The sequence below is a fragment of the Phyllobates terribilis genome, unplaced genomic scaffold, assembly GCF_046119375.1.
Source record: "Phyllobates terribilis strain yellow unplaced genomic scaffold, ASM4611937v1 Scaffold_4__5_contigs__length_816908805, whole genome shotgun sequence".
Taxonomy (NCBI): Eukaryota; Metazoa; Chordata; class Amphibia; order Anura; family Dendrobatidae; genus Phyllobates; species Phyllobates terribilis.
Window position 1 is genome coordinate 678,060,545 of NW_027362764.1, and position 5,877 is coordinate 678,066,421.

The 5,877-nt window shown below is 42.0% G+C and overlaps 1 non-coding gene and 1 pseudogene across 1 annotated transcript; both read left to right on the forward strand.

The window, feature by feature from the left end:
- Window positions 1-379: 379 nt before the first annotated feature.
- LOC141270374 (5S ribosomal RNA) lies at window positions 380-498 on the forward strand. Its single transcript, XR_012321612.1, has one exon. It is a non-coding gene; the product is annotated as a 5S ribosomal RNA (ribosomal RNA).
- A 626-nt stretch (window positions 499-1,124) lies between these two features.
- Window positions 1,125-1,244, forward strand: LOC141267732 (5S ribosomal RNA; annotated as a pseudogene).
- The last annotated feature ends 4,633 nt before the right edge of the window (window positions 1,245-5,877 follow it).

A 5,877-nucleotide genomic window follows, 5' to 3' on the forward strand; every position in this document is an offset into this window, starting at 1 on the left:
GCGCTTCCTAGGTGTGGCGCGCTGCAGACAGTCAAAGGGATTGTTCCCTTTCATTAAAAGTTAATCCCCGGCTGCAGCCTATTAGAAAGCAACTAACCGCGCTCTACTCACCCGACCCGGGTCTACCGGTGAGTCTCGCCTCTGCTCCCGGCCTGTGGCATTGGCCGTGAAGCTGACGTTCCGTCGACAGCGCTGCAGCCGATCAGTGAGCTCAGCGGCTCTGAGTGGAGCGTTGTGTCTACAAGACCTTTTAAGGAAGCCAGCAAAAAAATTGAAGAGAAGGGAAAGCACAAAAGGACCTGGTCTTGCTGAGCACTGGAAAGGGCAGCCGGCAGCCAGACGTCAAAGTAGAAAAGCAGCAAGTGAGAGGCTAGTCTCTGCCTACGGCCACACCACCCTGAACGCGCCCAATCTTGTCTGATCTTGAAAGCTAAGCAGGGTTGGGCCTGGTTAGTACTTGGATGGGAGACCACCTGGGAATACCAGGTGCTGTAGGCCTTTGCTTTGCTTTTTCCTTCCTTCCACCAGCAGGGGGCACTCTCTTCTATGCCTTTTTTCCATTCCCTTTCACAAGTGCACACATTCATTCTCTTTTCTTTTTTTCATTTGCTTTCTCTCTTGCACTATTTCATCTCTGCAAAATACCAGCATCCTTCTGATCACCGTGGGCCTCCAGCATTGTTGCTTCTTTACTTTTAATACTAGGCTCCTTTTCACCAGGACCAGCGTCTCCCCCGTGGCTGGAGGCAACCACCGGTAACCACAAGCAGAAGACCTTTGCAGGCAACACGACCCTCCCCCCTGAAGAGCAGCTCAAAGTCACTGGCAACCATCTCACCCTCTTCCTTCATTCACCCCTGGACGTCTCGCTCCGCCCCCAAGTTACGGGTCCAGCTTGCTCTTTCTGTCACATTACCGCGATGAAGGGTTTAGCCTGCAGGAGACCCTGCGCCGAGCCATTTTTGAAGACACCTGATGCGGCGGGTGAATCACTGCTAAAGAAACCACACCTGTAGGGACGGCACAGACTTAGCATGGACCCTTCGGAGCCCGCCCCGTCACGGCCAGATTGCTCGCCACCAAGCGATCCTGAGAAAGGCTGGCCGGGCGATGGATCAAGCAGCTTCTACTGGCCATACCACCTTGGATATGCCTGATCTCATCTGATCTCGGAAGCAAAGCAGGGCTGGGCTCGGACAGTACTTGGATGGGAGACCTCCTGGGAATACCGGGTGCTGTAGACAATTTTGATGATGTTTTTACCTACTGTCCAGCTCGGCTAGCATGGAACGGCGCCTTGTCGGACACCGACCCAAAGTAACTTAGATGATGGAAGCCCCAAGGCCTCTGAGCCAGTTGGCAGCTAAGTACGCTACCCCGCCGCCTTCACACAGGCCTGACACCGAGCTCCTTGCCACGGTTAGGAGTGCTTATTGACTCCGCAGCTCGCCGTGTGGAAATGATGGGGTTAAAAGCAACCGGGGCCGTGAAGGGGCCAGGCTTTCAGCAGGTGCCCAGGGAAGGTTTTGGATGCCGGTCGCCTAGCGAGGGCCAGCAGAAGTAACATGTTTCTCTGCAAAGAAGCTTGTGTAACCAAGCCAGACGGCTGACAAAGAGCTAACCTCAGTGCAAGGAAGGCAAGGAAGGTGCGGAAGGAATTGGGGAGGGGGGGGTGATTCCTGCTAGGGCCCTGAAATCATAAAACAGGCAGGAGAGTCTGACGCATGGTGACGGAGAGGTTGTAGGGGCAGATAGGGGGTGTTGTCACGTGCGAGCACGTGTGCATGCTGGCTTGTGTGTGAGAGTGCGCTTCCTAGGTGTGGCGCGCTGCAGATAGTCAAAGGGATTGTTCCCTTTCATTAAAAGTTAATCCCCGGCTGCAGCCTATTAGAAAGCAACTAACCGCGCTCTACTCACCCTACCGGTGAGTCTCGCCTCTGCTCCCGGCCTGTGGCATTGGCCATGAAGCTGACGTTCCGTCGACAGCGCTGCAGCCGATCAGTGAGCTCAACGGCTCTGAGTGGGGCGTTGTGTCTACAAGACCTTTTAAGGAAGCCAGCAAAAAAATTGAAGAGAAGGGAAAGCACAAAAGGACCTGGTCTTGCTGAGCACTGGAAAGGGCAGCCGGCAGCCAGACGTCAAAGTAGAAAAGCAGCAAGTGAGAAGCTTGTCTCTGCCTACGGCCACACCACCCTGAACACGTCTGATCTCATCTGATCTTGGAAGCTAAGCAGGGTTGGGCCTGGTTAATACTTGGATGGGAGACTGTAAAATAATACCCTTCCTGTATTATTTTTTTCTACTGAGGACTTCTCAAAGTATCAATATCACGATATTCTTATAAAAAAATATATCTATTTATTCTTGGATTGATCATTAAAAAGAATCAGATTGCAGCAGGTACATACCATAATTAGTTATAAAGTAATTGTCCATTTGTCCATAATTAGCTTAATTGTTGAGATTCACCCATCTTTCCTTGGATCCTGGCTGGTAAATCATGTCTTTGTCCAGCATGTGTCCAGGCCTACATGTCATCTGCTTCTCAGCATGAAGATTCTGTGTCTTGTGGGGTGGGCACAGCAAGAGAGCCCCCCCTTTCTGTACCATGGGCTTTTATAGCCAGTCGTATGGACACCTGTTCTACATACGGTAGTGAACCAAAAATACACACACAAATAGCGCATGTCAACTAGACACGATGGCTGAGGCATAGAACTCAGAAAAATGATTATCGATTAACATTCCAAATGAATTTCCATAATTAACCATTTAACATTTCCCCCTTTTTTGAGAATAAAAGGACTTTAACTGAAATTTCTCAAAAGAAGATACATTCATCAATCATTTTTTCTTTCCTTCTTCCTTGGCAATATCATTAAATTTCCATAATAATAATAGTAATAATAGTATCAATATCGGATTATTGTTATATAATAATGTGAATTCATGTTATGGTAAGCCGTGACTAATATTCATTTAATATGTATAATTATACTTCCCTATATCTAAATTGAAGCAATCGCGGGTTCAATCGTCATCATCTGATTTCATCGTGTCGTCGTCTCGTCTTCTTCTTGGTTCTTTTATAACACAGTCTTTAGATGAAAACTCCTTTGAAATAAATTACAGCATGTAGATATTGTACAGTCCATAATTGTGTTCATTATTGTTCAGTCCATAAACTGTACTCTTTATTAGAAAGATCATGTATGTCAGTTGATAAGAAAACAAAGTCCATGGATGAAATGCAGCTTTAATATCTGTGCAGTGTCACCTGGACTTACGTTGGATCGTCTTTGGAATCTTCCGTGTGTCCGCACTGGTCTCGTGTCACTTTTGGAACAGATGTGACGTCTTTGGTCAGTAAAGCAAAGGTTAACTTGACACTTTCCTGCTTTATATAGCACCATAACCAGTACTCAGTCCTTTATATACAGGACACATATGCCAGGTATTACCTGTTCACCAGCTTTCATTGAAGCGTTGCAGGTGATAAGAAACCACTGGAACGTGATGAAACTTAAACACAACACAGTACATATAGGATCATCGTCCTCTGCCGTCCTGGTGATCAGTGGTGTGAATTGTATTGTATGTAATGGACACAGTCTATTATAACACTTTATTAAGATAGAATTCATAATTGCGATGTCTTGATTGAAGTCTTCATTCCCTAATCTGATACCAAATCTGGCAGTTTTTCCTAACCTATAATATCACAGCGTACCATAGCAATCAGTAATATCCATCTAATTATTATCAAAATATTGAAATAAATTATGTTTGGAATAATAAACAATAATAGATAATAATTCATTATCAATCAAGTTCTCCATATGATAGAACATTTTTATGTCATAGGTGTAATTACCTTTTCCAACCCATAGGTGTCAGTGTATTTTGAAAAAACAAGTTTTTATATCTTTATTAAACCAATAATATCAAAGAATGTATACTCCTGAACCAAAATGAATAAATATATGAATGTATGAATGAATGAATGAATGAATAAATGAATGAATGAATTGTTGTGTTTACTCAGAAAATGTAAACATTTTTTTCTTTAGCAATATATATTTAATGAAGCAATACTCTTGTATTAGACATTACTTTATTAAATATGAATGTGTTTTCTCAATTGAGATATTGAACTCAAATAAAATCAAATGAGAATTGAAAAAATGAAAAAATAGAAAAATAAGAAGTATAAAGTAAGAATAAAATTTTAAAAATGAAAAATAAAATTAAGAGTAAAAATAAGAATATAAATAAAAATAAGGCCTTTAAATTTTAATGACAAATGCAGAGTAATTATATTCTCCATAAAAAATACCCTTATATCTCCATTATCTGGATGATTTCATATTTGTCATAACCTTGTACCACCAAAAAATATTAAATTATCCAACTTTGCATGTAATACCCTTCTTAATTATACCATAGTACCTTATTATTATTTCTTCTTTATTAAAATGTGTGGAAAATAAGTATTGATCAAAAGTGATTATGTAATCAGGATCAAAAACACATTTTCTCCCTTAATACCAAAAATATTATTTTATAAAATTTATGTATATATCAGAACCAAATTAAAAATAATTATTCTTCTAGAAATATTGTGCATAAATTTCATATTGATGAGTAGCATAGATTTGACTAAAGAGAGGTGTGTACCTATTTAGGTAACCATTAAAAATAATATTATAGTTATTCAAGAATATTATCATGTGGAAAATTATTCTAAATATAAATTTGCTTTGTAAACCATTTTGATGTGTGGTTGCCCTTATCCACTATTAGTTAAATCAAGAAATAATAATTATTAAAGAAATATAGAAATATATACATGTAGATACAGTGCCTACAAGTAGTATTCAACCCCCTGCAGATTTAGCTGGTTTGATAAGATGCAAATAAGTTAGAGCCTTCAAACTGCAAACGAGAGTAGGTTTTATGAACAGAAGCATAAATCTTACAAACCAAAAAGTTATGTTGCTCAGTTGAATTTTATTAAATTTTAAACATAAAAGTGTGGGTCAATTATTATTCAACCTCTATGTTTAATATTTTGTGGAATAACCCTTGTTTGCAATTACAGCTAATAATCGTCTTTTATAAGACCTGATCAGGCCGGCACAGGTCTGTGGAGTTATCTTGGCCCACTCCTCCATGCAGATCTTCTCCAAGTTATCTAGGTTCTTTGGGTGTCTCATGTGGACTTTATTCTTGAGCTCCTTCCACAAGTTTTCAATTGGGTTAAGGTCAGGAGACTGACTAGGCCACTCAAACACCTTGACTATTTCCCTCTTGAACCAGGCCTTGGTTTTCTTGGCTGTGTGCTTTGGGTCGTTGTCTTGTTGGATGATGAAATTACGATCCATCTTAAGATCCTTGATGGAGGAGCGGAGGTTCTTGGCCAAAATCTCCAGGTAGGCCGTGCTATCCATCTTCCCATGGATGCGGACCAGATGGCCAGGCCCCTTGGCAGAGAAACAGCCCCACAGCATGATGCTGCCACCACCATGCTTGACTGTAGGGATGGTATTCTTGGGGTCGTATGCAGTGCCATCCAGTCTCCAAACGTCACGTGTGTGGTTGGCACCAAAGATCTCGATCTTGGTCTCATCAGACCATAGAACCTTGAACCAGTCTGTCTCAGAGTCCTCCAAGTGATCATGAGCAAACTGTAGACGAGCCTTGACATGACACTTTGAAAGTAAAGGTACCTTACGGGCTCGTCTGGAACGGAGACCATTGCGGTGGAGTACGTTACTTATGGTATTGACTGAAACCAATGTCCCCACTGCCATGAGATCTTCCCGGAGCTCCTTCCTTGTTGTCCTTGGGTTAGCCTTGACTCTTCGGACAATCCTG